Source organism: Bubalus kerabau, chromosome 8 (assembly GCF_029407905.1).
Source record: "Bubalus kerabau isolate K-KA32 ecotype Philippines breed swamp buffalo chromosome 8, PCC_UOA_SB_1v2, whole genome shotgun sequence".
In the NCBI taxonomy this organism is placed as follows: Eukaryota; Metazoa; Chordata; class Mammalia; order Artiodactyla; family Bovidae; genus Bubalus; species Bubalus kerabau.
This window is the reverse complement of record NC_073631.1, coordinates 63,113,692-63,133,022: the sequence shown is the minus strand read 5'-3', so window position 1 is coordinate 63,133,022 and position 19,331 is coordinate 63,113,692. Positions and strand designations below refer to the sequence as shown.

The 19,331-nt window shown below is 43.4% G+C and overlaps 1 protein-coding gene across 2 annotated transcripts in view; it reads right to left on the bottom strand.

Annotated features, from left to right (window-relative positions):
* Window positions 1-2,028, bottom strand: part of ELMO1 (engulfment and cell motility 1) — a 583,566-nt gene extending 581,538 nt beyond the window's left edge. The window contains exon 1 of one of the 2 annotated variants that reach the window (XM_055590394.1): window positions 1,797-2,028. The gene's annotated coding sequence lies outside the window, so the exon portion shown is untranslated. The other variant, XM_055590392.1, reaches the window with a different exon arrangement.
* Window positions 2,029-19,331: the final 17,303 nt, after the last annotated feature.

Below are 19,331 nucleotides of genomic sequence, written 5' to 3'. Positions count from 1 at the left end.
CAAACTCACAAACTGGGGAACAATACACTTTGAAACAACCTTGGGCAGTAGGTATGGAGGTGAGATACTATGGAAAACCATGATCAGAGGAGGCTGATGGTAATGGCCACTGACACCTTTTGGATCTGAAAGCGAACCTGAGTGGTGTTAGGCCCCTCTAGTTCCCAAAGTTATCCTCAAAGAGTTGATATATAAATGCTGGTCATTCGTTATTTTTATTTTATAGACCAAAAAAAGAACAACTCAAAAATTCACCCCCAAGTCACTGGCAGCGCTACCGTGGGGAGCACCGCGGCCTCTGTCTCAAGGGTGGAGAAACCCTTGTCACAGATTCTCTGAAATCTTAAATATAACGATCTAAGTTCGCATCATTTAAGGCCAGTGATGTCAGCAGGCCCAATTTTGGGGCACTGGGCACCACAGAGTAGGCCCTGCGAGGCCCAGGGGCTGTCCAGAGACCCGCAGAGCCGGGTCACACTACCGGGCTCCAAGCCCTTGGCTTTAGGTCAACGCAGGTCCCACCGTCAACAACCCTTGTCCGGATCAGTCAATTTCAAACAGCATCTAGGCGGCACAGGGTCACTCAGCGGCATGGACTCCAGGGCTCCAGAGCCCCTCTCGTCTCTCGGTCTCTCTCTCTCTGTCTCTCTCTCACACACACACACACACACACACACACACACATACACACACTCGCTGCCCTCGCGCGCGCCCGCGGCACCACACGGACTTCCCAACCCCAAACACACGCGCGCACCCCACGGCCGGCTGAGTTCTGTATTTCCTCTTCCTCAAAGCTACTCTTTGCGATCTTAGCCTCCCCGCTCTGCTTCGGATTCCAGGGCCCCGAGAGCTCTGCTACCTCCCTTCCCTGAAGGCGCGCCCGGTGCGCCCCTCCTCTGATGCCAGGGTCACCCATCGAACACCCCCCCCACCTCCTTTCCGGGTCCCAGCCGGGACTTCTGAGTGTCCCCGGGAGGCGGGTATTTACTAACAGTCGTCCGGGGCTCCCAGCTGTCCCTGCCGCCCCTTCGCGTCCCTCCGGGCCCTCCACCCCTCTAGCCCATCACCGCCCCCTGCCAGGAGCGCGCCTGCCGGGGGATTCCCTCCCATCTTCGAGCGCCTGAGAAAAGCCGGGAGTCCTCGCTGCCAGTCCTTTCTCCCGCGCACCCTCTGTGGTGCCCAAGCCCCCAGTCCCACTCTCCCTGTCCCTAGTCCCCAGTCCCCCGGCTCCAGCAGCGCAACCCCACGTCGACCCCCTGCAACCAGCCCTGGCCGAAACGTCTCGGCTGGTTCCCCGGTCACGAGCCCTGCGCCCCCTCCTCGGCGCCCCTCCCTCGGCTCCCATTCCTCCTGCCGCCTCCCCCTCTGCCCTGACTTCCCCAACTGCGGAGTGCCCGGGCGCGCCAGCAGCCTTCACCCCGCCGAGCCCGCGGCCACCCCCGCCTGCGCCGCGGCGCCCCCAGAAGGGAAACAAAAGTCTCCGCGGCGCCCAGAGTCCCCCGGAGCAAGACGCCTCCTCCTCGCCCCAGCCCCAGGTCCCTCCCGGGCCGCGCTGAGGTCAGCGAGTCAGGGCGCCGCGCCAGCCCAGGAAACTTTACGAACCTGCCCGGGGTCGCAGGACGGCGGCGGCGAGGGTTCCCAGCGATAAGATCTCTGGCGACCCCGCGACCGTGGAAGGGGAGCCGGAGACACTGTCGCCCAGCTCAGGGGCCCCGGCGGTGTGAGTGGCTCTGCTTCTATCTATCCCGTGCCCATCCTCGCCCGCTCTCTCTCGTCCGAGCACACGCACTTACACTCCGGGTCGGCCGGCTGCTGCGCCGCCGGCTGCCGCTGCTCTCACTTCCTCTTCCTTCCTCCTGCTGGCCAGAGACACATTTTGCATCTGCAAGGCATCCCGAGATTAGCCGCGAACTCTCCTACAGAGCAGACGCTGCGGAGTGGCCGCCGGCGCCCCCGGCACCTGCGCCGGGACCCGCGTGGTTGGCTCGTTCGCCTCCAGCCGGCGCTCTGCTGCCTGCCCACCGCACTTCGCCTTGGGGGGGGGGGGGGAGGGATGGGGGTGCCCACGACTTTTTGAAGTCCCCCTACTTAAAGAGAAAGAAATGTCAAACACCGTGCACGCCTCAGTTCTGCTATAAATAATATGTGTGCAGAGCATGACTTTTCGGATGAGCTCACAAGCGGCGTTTTGCAGGCACTAATTAACTCCGTCACCCTCATAGCGCCACCTCCGGGAGGCCGGGAGTGCGTGGCATTTTTTTACAAGCTTTCAATTTTGGCAGTTGGTTTGGGATTTTGAGGGGAAACTTCGGTGGGCCGTTTTAAAGCTACTTGAAGAGGCTAATGTGTTTGTTTTGACGTTCTGCCTGGACTCTTGGACAGTGCGACAAAATTAACGACAGAACGTTTCCTCCTCCTCACAGTCACCTGTGCGCTTACGGACCACGGGATTTATTTCTCATCAATTAAGCCAGGGATTCCCTAATTTTGCATAACTTTGCATAAAGACGTTCTATCCCCAATTTGGTCTGTAAGGTACATTATTTGATTCATATAACCTACTTTAGTCCTTTTCAAAGCAGAAATCAAGCACGTTAACTGAGTGGCTGCCAGAAGGGAAATGACAGTTGTTGGAAGGTTGCAGGAGAAACACCTGTCCTGTCCAAAATTCTGAAGAATCTATGCTGGCTCTACCAGAGAAGGAAAAGACGATTGCTATGCATTCCCTGGAAATTGGTAAAGGAGGTAAATTGGGACAGGGAGGCATTAGAATGTAAGCCAAGATGCTTTTGGGGTTTCAATCCCACCCACTCCACCACCTAGGCCCCAAAGGAGATTTAAATTTTAACCCTGCACTGACTGCAGCCATGAATTTCAAAGATGCTTGCTCCTTGGAAGGAAAGCTATGATAAACCTAGACTGTATTAGAAAGCAAAGACATCACTTTGCCGACAAAAGTCCATGTAGTCAAACCTATTCACAATAGTCATGTCCAGATGTGAGAGTTGGACCATAAAGAAGGCTGACTGCCAAAGAATTGATTCTTTCAAATTGTGGTACTAGAGAAGACTCTTAAGAATCCCTTGGACTGCAAGGAGGCCAAACCAATCAATGCTAAATAAAATTGACCCTAATTATTCATTGGAAAGACTGATGCTGAAGCTGAAACTCCAATACTTTGGCCACCTGATGCCAAAAGCCAACTCCTTGGAAAAGACTCTGATGCTAGGAAAGATTGAGTTGCAAGAGGGGACAGAGGCAGCAGAGGATGAGATGGTTAGATAACATCACCGACTCAATGGACATGAATTTGAGCAAACTCTGGGAGAGAGTGAAGGACGGGGAAGCCTGGTGTGCTACAGTTCATGGGGTCAAAAACAGGCGAACACATCTTAGCAACTGAATAATAACTGTCCATTAGCAGCCAAGAGCTCCAAGCAGCTATTGAATGCTTGAAACATGGCTAGTGCTAAGATGTTCTGTAAGTGTAAAGTAGACACTAGACTTCATGTGAAAATAGAAGATAAAATAGCTGGTTAATAATTTTAATGTTGATTACATCATTCCAACAAATGATGATAGTTTAGATGTGATGCTTCAGTTGGGTTAATTATTGGGTTAAGACATAAATGTATACTATATATACTAATTTAAAATAATTTTACTGGTTTCTTTTTACATTTTAAATGCAACTACTAGAAGAAATAAGATTATACACATGGTTCTCATTAGTGGCTCACATTATATTTCTAGTGAACCACTCTGATCTGACCCCTTATTATATGCATAACCCCAGGAGTTAGTATCAGGAACATGAATACTTGGGTGCAGATCATTATAAACCAATAACTTAAAGCAGGATGATTCCAGGAAAGTAATTTCGCTTCTTTATTTCCCCATCTGTAAAACAGTAATGATACAGTAATAACAGTCAACAGGGCAGCTATCAAATGAGGTAATTTAATAAGCAGTCAGTAAATGGGGCCTTTACTAATGATGATGAGATGCTTATAATAATAAGTATGAATTTGATCCACAACTTTCTAGCTCAGGCACATAAAGACCTTTAGTGCAGACATCATGAACATTCAGTAAATGTTAGCTGTCATAATTGTTCCAAGGGTAGACAGGGAACTTCTCACAGCAATTAGACAACTCTACCTCTTTGTAACCTTTGGTCCCAGTACTGCCCTCTGCAGTTAACACGGGGTAAGTCACATCCTTCCTAGGGAGATAACCTTTCAGATCTTTGAAGATAACCCTAGAATTCTACCTACACTTTCTCTTCTGAGGATTAAACATTCTCATCTATCTAACTCCTTTTCAGGTGATAGGGCTTCAAATCTCTTTCACCTTTTTGTAAAGGACACTTGTGTCTATCTTTTTAAAAAGTTAATTGTCATATAAATGAACTAACTAGACATTAAAAGCAATTTATGAACTATGGTGTTGGAGAAGACTCTTGAGAGTCCCTTGGACTGCAAGGAGATCCAACCAGTCCATCCTAAAGGAAATCAATACTGAATCTTCATTGGAAGGACTGATGCTGAAGCTGAAACTCCAATACTTTGGCCACCTGATGTGAAGAACTGACTCATTGGAAAAGACCCTGATGCTGGGAAAAATTGAAGGCAGGAGAAGGGACAACAGAGCATAAGATGGTTGGATGGCATCACTGACTCAATGGACATGAGTTTGAGTAAACTCCGGGAGTTGGCGATGGACAGGGAAGCCTGGCGTGCTGCAGTCCATGGGGGTCATAAAGAGTTGGACACGGCTAAGCAACTGAACTGAACTGATGTAGCCTAGGCTCTTGGCCGTTATTTTTCAGATTCATCCAGTGCATGGGGAAGACTGAAAATTCTTTGCTGTGTTACCATTAGGCATGTCCGTGCTTACGAGGTTAGTCTTAGAAACCAAAGTCTCTGGTCCACCATCTCTAGGTCTCTTTGGATTTGATTCAGGTGTCCAGTGTCTCTCCATGTCTGCAGGTCAGATAGAACACTAAGGTTCTGGGTGACACCCTATTAACAAACTCCCTCTGCCATTGTGGGGATCAGCATTCTTTGGGTTATCTGGTTCATTCAGTTTCTAATAATAACCCTCTTAACTGTGCAATTGCCAAGCCTTATTTTTCTATTGTATTCATAAAAACATCTTAGATGTGTCAAATGCCTTAGAAAAATCCACCTTCACCCTGGGCTAGCTGGTGGTCTGCAGCAGGCTTTCTTTGTAGAGAGGACATTGTGGTGGTATCATGTGGAATGGCTCTATCTCTGGACTTGGTTGTTGGACATAAATTTCAGCATTGACATTTACTAGCTGCATTACCCTATGCAAGTGACTTAACTCATGGACTAAAACTATATCTACCTGGGAGGGTTGAGTAAGGATTACATGAGTTAACACAGTAAAGCTCTTAAGGCAGGGCTTGGCATGTACAAGCATTCACTAATTGTTAGCTTAGCTATTATTATCTAGAACAGCCCTCTAATCAGCACATAAACAGCAACATCTCCCATTTCCTACCTATCAGTTTCTATCCATAGGGGAGGGAAAGAGCTAGTATGAATGACTCTGATTTTATTTTAGCTCCTGGTCAGAGCCCAGATCATTCAATCATCAGGTCATGCTGTGGTAGAGAGAGGGACCACTTGATAATAAGGATCGGAATCCAAGTGCAGCCCATCACTCGTACCTGCAGGAATTACACCAGGGCAGGGCTAGACTCTCTGCAAATGGGCCAGCCTGCGGGTAGGGAAGTGGACGCAAGATCTCCTCTGCATGACCACCCACCTCAGTCTCAAGATGGCTAGGAGAAAAGGAAGCATGGAAGAGAGGGCTAGCTAAAGAACAAAATTCACTGAAGCCTCAAGTCTAAACTGCCTCCCACAACTATGCTTACAGGACAGCTTTGTACTGTTGAAGGATAGAGAGCTATTTGGGTGAAATACCCAGATTTAACAACTCTATCCTGTGTTTCCCACCTCTTTATTCTCTGTTGTACTTACAGAAATCCAAGATAAGGTGGATGAGTACTCAAATGTCACCATGAAAACCCCAAGTGCAAAAATGGCCTGTTATATTTTTAATCAGTGATGACTCATGTTGATCAACTCTTTCCTTCCTAAGCATTTACAAATATTCATTTCTAATTCATTTTTTAAAAACATTTATTGGACTGCAAATGGGTCCTGTGCATTTAATAATACATTTCATAATTAGCTTCAGAACTCTCCCTCAAATCAGCCTCAACTTCCTTGATCTATAACTTGAAGAATCTGTTCTCTTTTCCTGTCTTAGAATCAGGCTTATGTTGGCTTGACTCCAGTCTTGAAACAGCTCTGGGGGTAGAGAGAGTGACCTCAGCTCCAGGAAGCTGCTGTACCAGAGATAACAAGGTCTGCGGAGCAGGCAGGCACCTGCAGTCCAGAGCCACTGGGGTCAGCCCTGGGACAAACAGAGTGGCAGGGAGGTGTGTGTGCAGAGCCTTCTTTCTCTCTATCATCCATTAATTCAATGTGTGCTGAATGCCTTAAATGACAGCCACTGTGAGAAGAAGGGAGGCTACAGTGGTGGGCATGAGAATCATGGGGGTCCCCCTCCTGGCACTTTCAACCTAGTTAAAAAGAGAGACTATAGTAGAAGGATATAGTAACAGAAGGCTGCAGTACCATAGGGGGCAGGGATGATACCATGATCTGTAAACCCTCCTGGGGAAACTTGGCTAGAGCTGAAACCCAAAGGGTGAATGAGTAGGTATTAGCCAGGATGGGGAGGGGTCTGTGAGCTGGGTAATGGGCAGGGGTTCTAGATCAAGAGGAGCAGTTTGTACAAAGGTCTATAGATGTTATAGTGCTTTTTAAATTGACCTTTAAAAAGTTAATTTGGTTAAAGTGTGAGAATATCAAAATTGAATCCAAGATCAGAGGGCAAAATCTAAAATCTGGAAGCCCTTGGCATTATTAAGGTTAATGGGAAGGCACTGAAAAGCTTTTTGTTTGAGAGTTTTTTGATTTGTTTTCCAAGTGAAATATTTTAAGCAAGAGACTGGTTTTTTATATTGATAGTTCAAATAGAGAATGGATTAAAGGGGACACCAAAAGGCACAGGGAAGAACAGATAGGGAGTTATTGCAGTAAACCAAAGATAGAGAGGATGGCACGTAAGTCACCAAAACTGAGAGGCTAGGAAGAAGTGGAGAAGTAGAAATGATACAAAGGAAGCTGAGGGCACGTAGAACAGATGGTCATTCATCCCAGCTGTAGAAGCCCACAAGCAAGGATTTGCTTTTGCCTTACTGCCTCGGTGCAACCAACATTGAACTTCTACATTATTATGCATGGCAGAACCAAATAGTATGACTGTACCTAAAGACAAGGAATATAATCTTATGGCATTAAGCCAGTCACTCCTGAAGAGTAATGTGTCAGGAATAAAAGACTGAACAGATTCTCTCTTCTGGATTCTGTCAGATTCCCACAATTTGGGTATATTTTCATTTACTTCATGGAGGCATCACAACTTTGTGGTTTTCCCTCCTTGGAGTCTTGAAATTGCCAAAACATATTAAAGTCTTCCATACCCTTGCACGTGGAATCCACTTTACTCTTGAAGACATTCTCCACAAAGCCTTCAGATTTTCCATCCCAACGTCACTTATTCTCTCACAGTATTCCCAGGATTTCTTTTCATTCCCCTTTAGTTATGTCCCATGTTTCTTGAATACCTTGACTTCTGCTTTGTAAGATTTCTTTCACCGAATTATATAAGAAAATTGATTTTTTAGAAAGTATGAATGGATGATAAACATTTCTGAGAATCTTCAGGTATGACAATATCCTTTTTAATGTTTTTAAAAGTTTTATTTGTTGATATATAGTTGCTTTACAATGTTGTATTAGTTTCTGCTGTGTGACAAAGTCACTCAGCTATATGTACACACATATCGCCTCTCTTCTTGAGCCTCCCTACTAGCCCCTCAACCCCTGTCCCACGTATCTAGGTCATCACAGAGCACCGAGCTAAGCTCCCTGTGCTACACAGCAGGGTCCTACTAGCTCTCTGTCTTACACACGGTAGTGAATATATGCCAATCGCAATTTCCCAATTTATCCCACCTCCTCACTCTCCCCACCCCCATGTCCCCATGTCTGTTATCTGCACCTGAATCTCTATTCCTGCCCTGCAGATAGGTTTATCTGTACCATTTTTCTAAATTGCACAGATTAATAGGTAAAGAAACATGTAATACGTAAATACAATGGAATATTGTGCGTATGCTCAGGCTCTTTGCAACCCCTGTAGCCTATATATAGTTTATAGTCTGCAAGGCTCCTCTGTCCACGGAATTTTCCAGGCGAGAATACTGGAGGGGATTTCTAATTCCTATTCCAGAGGATCTTCCTGACTCAGAGATCGAACCCAAATCTCCTGCAACTCCTGCTTGCTGGTGGATTCTTTATAGCTGAGCCACCAGCGAAGTCCTCACTCAGCCATAGAAGGGAACGGAGTTGGATCATTTGTAGGGATACAGATGGACTGAGAGTCAATCATACAGAGTGAACTAAGTCAGAATAAGAATATCTTTATTTGCAGGTACATTTGATTGGAAGATTGGTAGCCATCATATCAGATCAAATTAGTCACTCAGTCGTGTCCGACTCTTTGCAACCCCATGAATCGCAGCATGCCAGGCCTCCCTGTCCATCACCAACTCCCGGAGTTCACTCAGACTCACGTCCATCGAGTCAGCGATGCCATCCAGTCATCTCATCCTCTGTCGTCCCCTTCTCCTCCTGCCCCCAATCCCTCCCAGCATCAGAGTCTTCTCCAATGAGTCAACTCTTCACATGAGGTGACCAAAGGACTGGAATTTCAGCTTTAGCATCATTCCTTCCAAAGAAATCCCAGGGCTGATCTCCTTCAGAATGGACTGGTTGGATCTCCTTGCAGTCCAAGGGACTCTCAAGAGTCTTCTCCAACACCACAGTTCAAAAGCATCAATTGTTTGGCGCTCAGCCTTCTTCACAGTCCAACTCTCACATCCATACATGACCACAGGAAAAACCATAGCCTTGACTAGATGAACCTTTGTTGGCAAAGTAATGTCTCTGCTTTTCAATATGCTATCTAGGTTGGTCATAACTTTCCTTCCAAGGAGTAAGCGTCTTTTCATTTCATGGGTGCAGTCACCATCTGCAGTGATTTTGGAGCTCAGAAAAATAAAGTCTGACACTGTTTCCACTGTTTCCCCATCTATTTCCCATGAAGTGGTGGGACCGGATGCCGTGATCTTCATTTTCTGAATGTTGAGCTATAAGCCAATTTTTTTACTCTCCATTTTCACTTTCATCAAGAGGCTTTTGAGTTCCTCTTCACTTTCTGCCATAAGGGTGGTGTCATCTGCATATCTGAGGTTATTGATATTTCTCCCGGCAATCTTGATTCCAGCTTGTGCTTCATCCAGGCCAGTGTTTCTCATGATGTACTCTGCATAGAAGTTAAATAAGCAGGGTGATGGTATACAGCCTTGACAAACTCCTTTTCCTCTTTGGAACCAGTCTGTTGTTCCATGTCCAGTTCTAACTGTTGCTTCCTGACCTGCATATACATTTCTCAAGAGGCAGATCAGGTGATCTGGTATTCCCATCTCTTTCAGAATTTTCCACAGTTTATTGTGATCCACACAGTCAGAGGCTTTGGTATAGTCAATAAAGCAGAAATAGATGTTTTTCTGGAACCCTCTTGCTTTTTTGATGATCCAGCGGATGTTGGCAATTTGATCTCTGGTTCCTCTGCCTTTTCTAAAACCAGCTTGAACATCAGGAAGTTCACGGTTCACATATTGCTGAAGCCTGGCTTGGAGAATTTTGAGCATTACTTTACTAGCGTGTGAGATGAGTGCAATTGTGCAGTAGTTTGAGCATTCTTTGGCATTGCCTTTCTTTGGGATTGGAATGAAAACTGACCTTTTCCAGTCCTGTGGCCACTGCTGAGTTTTCCAAATTTGGTGGCATATTGAGTGCAGCACTTTAACAGCATCATCTTTCAGGATTTGGAATAGATCAACTGGAATTCCATCACCTCCACTAGCTTTGTTCGTAGTGATGCTTTCTAAGGCCCCCTTGAATTCACATTCCAGGATGTCTGGCTCTAGGTCAGTGATCACACCATTGTGATTATCTGGGTCGTGAAGATCTTTTTTGTACAGTTCTTCTGTGTATTCTTGCCATCTCTTCTTAATATCTTCTGCTTCTGTTAGGTCCATACCATTTCTGTCCTTTATCAAGCTCATCTTTGCATGAAATGTTCCTTTGGTATCTCTGATTTTCTTGAAGAGATCGCTAGTCTTTCCCATTCTGTTGTTCTCCTCTATTTCTTTGCGTTGATCGCTGAAGAAGGCTTTCTTATCTCTTCTTGCTATTCTTTGGAACTCTGCATTCAGATGTCTATATCTTTCCTTTTCTCCTTTGCTTTTCGCTTCTCTTCTTTTCACAGCTATTTGTAAGGCCTCCCCAGACAGCCATTTTGCTTGTTTGCATTTCTTTTCCATGGGGATGGTCTTGATCCCTGTCTCCTGTACAATGTCATGAACCTCATTCCATAGTTCATCAGGACTCTATCTATCAGATCTAGTCCCTTAAATCTATTTCTCACTTCCACTGTATAATCATAAGGGATTTGATTTAGGTCATACCTGAATGGTCTAGTGGTTTTCCCTACTTTCTTCAATTTAAGTCTGAATTTGGCAATAAGGAGTTCATAGTCTGAGCCACAGTCAGCTCCTGGTCTTGTTTTTGCTGACTGTATAGAGCTTCTCCATCTTTGGCTGCAAAGAATATAATCAATCTGATTTCGATGTTGACCATCTGGTGATGTCCATGTATAGAGTCTTCTCTTGTGTTGTTGGAAGAGGGTGTTTGTTATGACCAGTGCATTTTCTTGGCAAAACTCTATTAGTCTTTGCCCTGCTTCATTCCGTATTCCAAGGCCAAATTTGCCTGTTACTCCAGGTGTTTCTTGACTTCCTCCTTTTGCATTCCAGTCCCCTATAATGAAAAGGACATCTTTTTTGGGTGTTAGTTCTAAAAGGTCATGTAGGTCTTCATAGAACCATTCAACTTCAGCTTCTTCAGCATTACTGGTTGGGGCATAGACTTGGTAGCTATCAGAACACTAAAAAAGCATGGCTTCCTGTCTGCCAGCTGATAAAAAGTGAGAGGTCAAAATGATCTTTTTCTCTCGTGGTTTACTTCATGTGTCTGTGTATGTGCCCATGTGTACGTGTGTTTTCATTTCTAGAAGCATTTAGCATCTTGTCTTTATCCTTGACATTCTGAACTGTTGTCAGGATGCAAATGGGTGTGGATATTTATCACCATTCTCTCTTTGCACTACATAAGCCTTTCAAAAGAAAGGCTTGTCTCTCTTCAACCTCAGGAAATTTCTTTCTGTCTTTTCTTCATTTTCATCCCATTTTTTGTATTCTCTTTTCTGGAAGTTCTATCTAAATCCTTGTTGGATCTTCTGCATCATATCTCCTTGTCTCCTACCTTTCTTCCTTTTTTTGCTCTGTGCTTTTCTAGAAGATTCCTGACTTTATCCTCTGACCCTTTTAGTGAATGCTTTTAGCTTTAGCCATCATGCATTTTGGGCTTCCCTTGAGGCTCAGCTGGTAGAGAATCGGCCTGCAATAAAGGAGACCTGGGTTCAATCTCTGGGTTGGGAAGATCCCCTGGAGAAGGGAAAGGCTATCAACTCCGGTATTCTTGCCTGGAGAACTCCATAGACTGTATAGTCCATGGGGTCGAAAAGAGCCAAACACAACTGAGCGACTTTCACTTCACTTCATCATGCCTTTTGGTATTTCTGATTGTTCCTTTTTTCACAGAAGCCAATTCTTTTTTTAAGGACATATCTCTTGAACTCTCTTCTGGGATTTTAATTAAAAACTGATTTGTTTTGTTTTTAAATTCTCTGTTTCCTGAATCATCTGTTAATTTGAGGTTTATTTTTTGTTTGTTCACATTGGTGCTTGTTGCTGGGACTGATTTTCTTTGATAGTCTAGTGATCACAGATTATTGGTTTATATTCCCTAATATTTATATCTGTGAACATGAATAGTATTTTCAGGCAAATCTTTTAGTTCCTTCAGACAGCAACTTCCCAGGTGGTGCTAGTGATAAAGAACCCATCTGCCAATGCAAGAGACATCAGAGACACAGGTTCAAACCCTGGGTTGGGGAGGTCTCCTGGAGGAGGGCATGGCAATCCACTCCAGTATTCTTGCTTGAAGAATCCCATGGACAGAGGAACTTGGCAGGCTGTGTCCCTAGGATCGCAAAGAGTTGGACACTACTGAAGCAACTTAGCATGCATGCAAAAAGTATTGCTGCTGGTCATCCTCTAAATATAGATGGGACCCACTGACCCAGCTGTTCTGTACCCAGTCCTTGATTATTGCTTGACTAAATTCCTCGATTACTGCTCCACAGTCCATTCTTGCTCCCAGTGCCTGCAGCCTCTAAGCCAATATGGAGTCTGCTGGACAGATCTGTGTTGTGTCTTTGTATCCCCTTTCCCCTGGGTCTCCTCCCAGCATTAGCTCCCTGCACTCTGATAGATCATCATATAGATCCAGTCTACTTGCCATACTACATAATTTCATCAATGCTCTGGCTACTGGTCCCCCTTTCTGTTCTCCCTGTGGTTTCCTATTGATCACCTTTTGTATACCTTTACTGTTATTTCAATGGGAATTTTGGACAAAGGTGAGAAAACCCAAGTGCTCAGGCTACGTTCTTCAATCCAGACCTCCCTTAAATTTCTACATTGGAATATATCACTATATTCCAACTTAGCATCCACTTACCAAATTGGCTTGAGATCCAGTCTCAGTTGATCGTACATGTCCATCACCCTCTCCATGATCATATGAGTGGATGAAAATGTTTATGGGTGACCCCAAAGAGTTTTTTGGTCTGTGGCATCTTCATGTTGGAGCCTTTGTGTTGAGAGCAGACAGGGCTGCTGGTCTTGAAGCTCACTCTGAGCCCACATGGAGATCTTGCTTGCTCTGGTTTCCAAAGCCCTGGTGCTCAATTCCCCATGCTCTCGGGCCCCAATACAGTCAAGCTTTCCAACTCCTCATGCACAGGAGAGCTTACCTGGACTCTGCAAAATGTCAGTGTCATGACAATTTTGAAAAGAAAGCAGAAAAAAACAGTAAGGAAAAAATAAAGAGATCATTCAAAACTATAAGAGATAACGAGGTCAATCATACATAAAGACTGGAGAAGACTCTTGAAAGTCCCTTGGACTGCCAGGAGATCAAACCAGTATATCCTTAAGGAAATCAACCCTGAATCTTCATTGGAAGAACTGATGCTGAAGCTGAAACTCCAATACTTTGGCCACCTGATGCAAAGAACTGACTCATTAGAAAAGACCCTGATGCAGAGAAAGATTAAAGGCATGAGGAGAAAGGAGTGACAGAGGATGAGATAGTTGGATAGCATTACTGACTCAATGGAATGAGTTTTGGGAAACTCTGGGAGATAGTGAAGGATAGGGGAGCCTGGCATGCTGCAGTCCATGGAGTTGCAAAGAGTCAGACACAACTTAGTGACTGAACAACAGCAATCCACATAAATAATACAATAAGTAAGTTTTGATTAAATCCTGATTCACTGAGGAAAGCTATTAAATATATTATTGGGACAACCTGGAAATTGGGTCACTGAATCAGTTCAGTTCAGTTCAGTCACTCAGTCATGTCTGACTCTTTGTGATCCCATGGACTGCAGCATGCCAGGCCTCCCTGTCCATCATCAACTCCCCGAGTTTACCCAAACTCATGTCCATTGAGTTGATGATGCCATCCAACCATCTCATCCTCTGTCATCCCCTTCTCCTCCTCCCCTCAATCTTTCCCAGCATCAGGGTCTTTTCCAATGAGTCAACTCTTCGCATAAGGTGGCCAAAGTACTAGAGTTTCAGCTTTCACATCATTCCTTCCAAAGAACACCCAGGACTGATCTCCTTTAGAATGGACTGGTTGGATCTCCTTGAAGTCCAAGGGACTCTCAAGAGTCTTCTCCAATACCACAGTTCAAAAGCATCAATTCTTTGGCACTCAGCTTTCTTCACAGTCCAACTCTCACATCCATACATGACTACTGGAAGAACCATAGCCTTGACTACACAGACCTTTGTTGGCAAAATAATTTCTCTGCTTTTTAATATGCTATCTAGATTGGTCATAACTTTCTTTCCAAAGAAATAGCGTCTTTTAATTTCATGGCTGCAGCTGCCATCTGCAGTGATTTTGGAGCCCAAAAAAGTAAAGTCTGTCTCTGTTTCCACTGTTTACCCATCTATTTACCACGAAGTGATGGTACCGGATGCCATGATCTTAGTTTTCTGAATGTTGAGTTTAAGCCAACTTTTTCACTCTCTTCTTTCAATTTCATCAGGAGGCTCTTTAGTTCTTCTTCACTTTCTGCCATAAAGGTGGTGTCATCTGCATATCTGAGTTTATTGATATTTCTCCCGGCAATCTTGATTCCAGCTTGTGCTTCATCCAGGCCAGTGTTTCTCATGATGTACTTTGCATAGAAGTTAAATAAGCAGGGTGACAATATACAGCCTTGATGTACTCCTTTTCCTATTTGGAACCAGTCTGTTGTTCCATGTCCAGTTCTAACTGTTGCTTCCTGACCTGCATACAAATTTCTCAAGAGGCAGGTTGGGTGGTCTGGTATTCCCATCTCTTTCAGAATTTTCCACAGTTTATTGTGATCCACACAGTCAAAGGCTTTGGCATAGTCAATAAAGCAGAAATAGATGTTTTTCTGGAACCCTCTTGCTTTTTTGATGATCCAGCGGATGTTGACAATTTGATCTCTGGTTCCTCTGCCTTTTCTAAATCCAGCTTGAACATCTGGGAGTTCATGGTTCACGTATTGCTGAAGCCTGGCTTGGAGAATTTTGAGCATTACTTTGCTAGCATGTGAAATGAGTGCAATTGTGCAGTAGTTTGAGCACTCTTTGGCATTGCCTTTCTTTGGGATTGGGAGAAGGCATTGGGATTGGAATGAAAACCTTTTCCAGTCCTGTGGCCACTGCTGAGTTTTCCAAATTTGCTGGCATATTGTGTGCAGCAATTTCACAGCATCATCTTTTAGAATTTGAGTCACTGGATGGTAGATAATTTTTTTTTTTTACTTTCTTGGGTATAAAAATAATATTGGGCTTATGGAGGAGAATGTTTTGATATAAATATATAAATGAAGTTGGGCAAAATGTTAACAATTCTTGAAACTACAAGGAGGGTACAAAGATATATTTATTAAAATAGTTTTTAAAATATTCTGTATACTTGAGATTTTTCAAAATAAAATGTGAACAGAATTGTATCTTTTGAAGGGATCTGTTTTGGGTTATTTTATCAAAACCCATCAAGGACTTAGATTTATTTATGTTGGCCAGCTGGTGCAGAATACTTGGGCTGATTCCACTGAATTAACAGAATTCTCCTGTAAGGTGCTCTCCCTGAGTACTGAAATGAACTGGGGTCTACAAAGTACTAGTAAAAAGTTACAAGAATATCTGAACAGCCATTTATTTTATGTGAGACTCTATAAGGACAACAAAAGGACAAATTAAAAATGACTCAAGTTGAATAAAAACTATACTTATTTAATTGTTTAGTTAAATGTGTACTTATATTCTACAAATGCTCCATAGTGAGACCCTGGTCGTTTTAAAAAAATATTATTTTAAAAACTTTTTATTTTGTATTGTACTGTGGTTGATTAACAACATCAGTCAGTGTTTTAAAAAACAATTGTTAAAAAGTTCAGTTTTTCAGGGCTATTTCATTTTGTAATTGATATGAATTTTAACATTTGTACATCTCCAAAAAAATTCCTATCTTAGGATTACTACTTTATTTTTTTCGAGATCCAAGAGTGCTTTATTGTCTTCAGTGAAAGAAATTCAGAGAGCCTACACATTTTAAAAATCAGGCAACATATTTTAAAATAAGTTCTCTGCCTCTGTCCTCTATTTCAATTTCTTATTACATTAACTCTTATGTTGAGTTGACTAATACCTTCTACCTTCTCAGATTGGTCACTGAGAGGCCTTCACCTCTCAGGTGCTTCTTCTAAAATTTTTTAAGCTTATGCATTGGTTTTATTCCTTATGTATTGGGATGTAGCCAGTTAACAATGTTGTGATAGTTTCAAGTGAACAGCGAAGGGACTCAGTCATACATACACTTGTACCCATTCTCCTCCAAACTGCCCTCCCATCCAGGCTGCTGCAAAGCACTGAGCAGAGTTCCATGTGCTGTATAGTAGGTCCTTGTTGGCTATCCATTTTAAATATCGCAGTATGTACAGGTCAATTCTGAACTCCCTAACTATCCCTTGCCCCCATCCTTCCCTTCACCACACCCCAGCAACCATAAGTTTTTCTGTAAGTCTGAGATTCTGTTTCTGTAAGACCCTGGCCTTAACCTCTGATTTTTTTCTTATTAAGCACTGGATCTAAAGATTTATCAGGAGTTTCTTCTTTAGTCATCTGAGTTATAACTGTCAATTAACTTTATCTAGAAACTACAGTATTATATTAAGAGGTGAAATGCTCCCTTCTATCTACTACTAATTAGTATTACTAATAATGTGTGGGGCCCAGGCAAATCCTCTTATAGAATAGCAAACACTCTGGATTTGCCTGTTGCCTCTGGTGTCATTTTATTTATCCCTCTATTCTCTGTGCTTCTGGAGGAGTTAGGTGTGATGACCTTGAAATTAAACATTTTGGGCATGAACACGTCATGGGTGACATAGGTAGCTGGCACTGCATCACATCCACATATGCATCATTAGCCTGTGTCACTCTTGGGAAGGTTATCACCACCAACTAGATTGAGCCCGTGAAAAAGTACTTTTCTCCCTTTACAATTAATAAGAAATCTTTGAGAGGATACTTTACACTGTACAAATATCCTATTCCAGAACCATCTTTTACCCAGTAGTTTTAGCATCTGCAGATAATTCTCCCCAATTCCAATTTAATTCCAGCTTGCTTCCTGTTTCTTTTACTTTGTTCCCCTAGTTCTGAATTCCAGTAACTGTAGCTTACTTCTCTTTTGCCTCCAATCTCCCTGGAATGGATGTTTATCCCTACTCTCACCTAGATTTGAACCTCTTTTCTTTTGTTCTCTTTCAGACTCAATTCACACTTCCAGTGTTCCATCATTTTTGCTCCAGCTTCTCTCCCTACAACCCAGGTAAGTACTGTCTCCTTCAAGGGTGGAAGGGATTTGGCACATATAATGTGATAAAAAGGACTTATTTTTATCTGAGTATGCCATTTACTGGGCTTCTCTGGTAGCTAAGTTGGTAAAGAATCTGCCTGCAATGTAGGAGACCCCGGTTCTATTCCTGGGTTGGGAAGATCCCCTGGAGAAAGGATAGGTTACCCACTCCAGTATTCTTGGGCTTCCCTGGTAACTCAGATGGTAAAGAATTTGCCTGCAATTCAGAAGACCTGGGTTCGATCCCTGGGTTGGGAAGATCCCCTGGAGGAGGGCATGGCAACCCATTCCAGTATTCTTGCCTGGAGAATCCCCATGGACAAAGGAGCTTGGTGGGCTAAGCAGTCTCAAAGAGTCGGACATGACTGAGTAACTAAGCACAGCACAGCACATGCCATTTACTACATCAGCACAGTAAGTTTTTCGGAGGAATGGAGAGGGCTTCCAGAAGGACATTGGTGGAAAATATCACAATGTATTTCATCATGAGAGAGACCCCATCCAAGAAAAGCAAATAAATTGTTCTTTGTTTGCTTTCTGCTATTAGAAGTAATTTCATGTCATAACCAATTAATGGAATCAGAGAATTACTCCTTTCAAAGATCACACTTGCTGTCCCAATACTTGTGTGTCCTGGGCTAAATTCTCCTACAGGACCCAAAGAAAAACGGCTCACACACCTGTGTAAAGACCACAAGCTAAGGAGGGAGAATTTGCATATTACAAACTTGACAATAAATAGATGAAACTCACATCCTGGTGTTACAATGCTCCAACCAGCTTTCTGCAATTTGAAGCCTTGTTATGCTTTTCCCCCAAATTTCCTCTGTTTTCACCTTTGGGGTTCATTATTCATCCATATCTTGATTCTTTAGGCCTCTATTCCTACCTTACTCTTTTCCTAGCCTCCACAAACAAGTTTTTTTTTTTTCATCAGTTTCTTAACTTCTGTGAAAGGGAAGTCTTTTTATTCTGAGCAATAGATTCTCTCCAGGTTGAGGGTTTAAAACGTTCTCTAACTACGAAAAGCTTTCTCATGCCCCTTTGCAGTCAGTCTCTCCCCTCATTCACCCAGCCCTCAGCAACCACTATCTGCTCTCTGACACTTGGATTAGTTTTACCTGTCCTAGAAATCCATATAAAAGAAATCGTAGAGCATATGCTCTTTTATGTCTTGCATTTTTTCACTATGTGTGACATTTATATCAGTAGTTCATTTCTTTTTACTACCTAGTAGTATTGCATTGTACAGATACATCATTATTTATTCATTTTTATTCATCTGTGGTTGGTCATTTGGATTTTTTCTAGTTTTTGAAAGAAAGTGAAGTGAAGTTGCTCAGTCGTGTCCAACTCTGCGACCCCATGGACTGTAGCCTGCAAGGCTCTTCTGTCCATGGGATTCCAAGCAAGAGTACTGGAGTAAGTTGTCATTTCCTTCTCCAGGGGATCTTCCCTACACTGGGATCGAACCCAGGTCTCCCACACTGCAGGCAGACTCTTTACCGTCTGAGCCACTAGGGGTTTTAGCTATTGTGGATTAAACTGCTACAAGTATTCGTGTAGTTTATGCGTGAATGTATATTTTCTTTTCTCCTGGGTAATTTTCCTATTTATTGATTTTAGCAACGATTCTGTGGGTATTTCAATTTGTCAGAACTCATCAAAAACTTAAAATTAATACATTCTGTCCTTCATTAGAGGACTGGCTAAGCAAACCGTGGTCATCCATACCATGGAATAATACTCAGCAATAAAAAAGAATGAAATACTGATATAACGACTTGGATGCATTTCCAGGGAATCATGCTAACTAAAAAAAAAAGGCTTACCATAAAAAGTCACACACTGTATGATTTCATTTAAATATTGTTTCTAAAATGACAAACCTATAGAAATGGAGAAGAGATTAGTGGTTACCAGGGACTAGTGGTGGTGGGTGGGACAGTGAGGGGGTGAAAGAGGTGTGTGATTATAAGGGCTGCATGAGGGATCCTT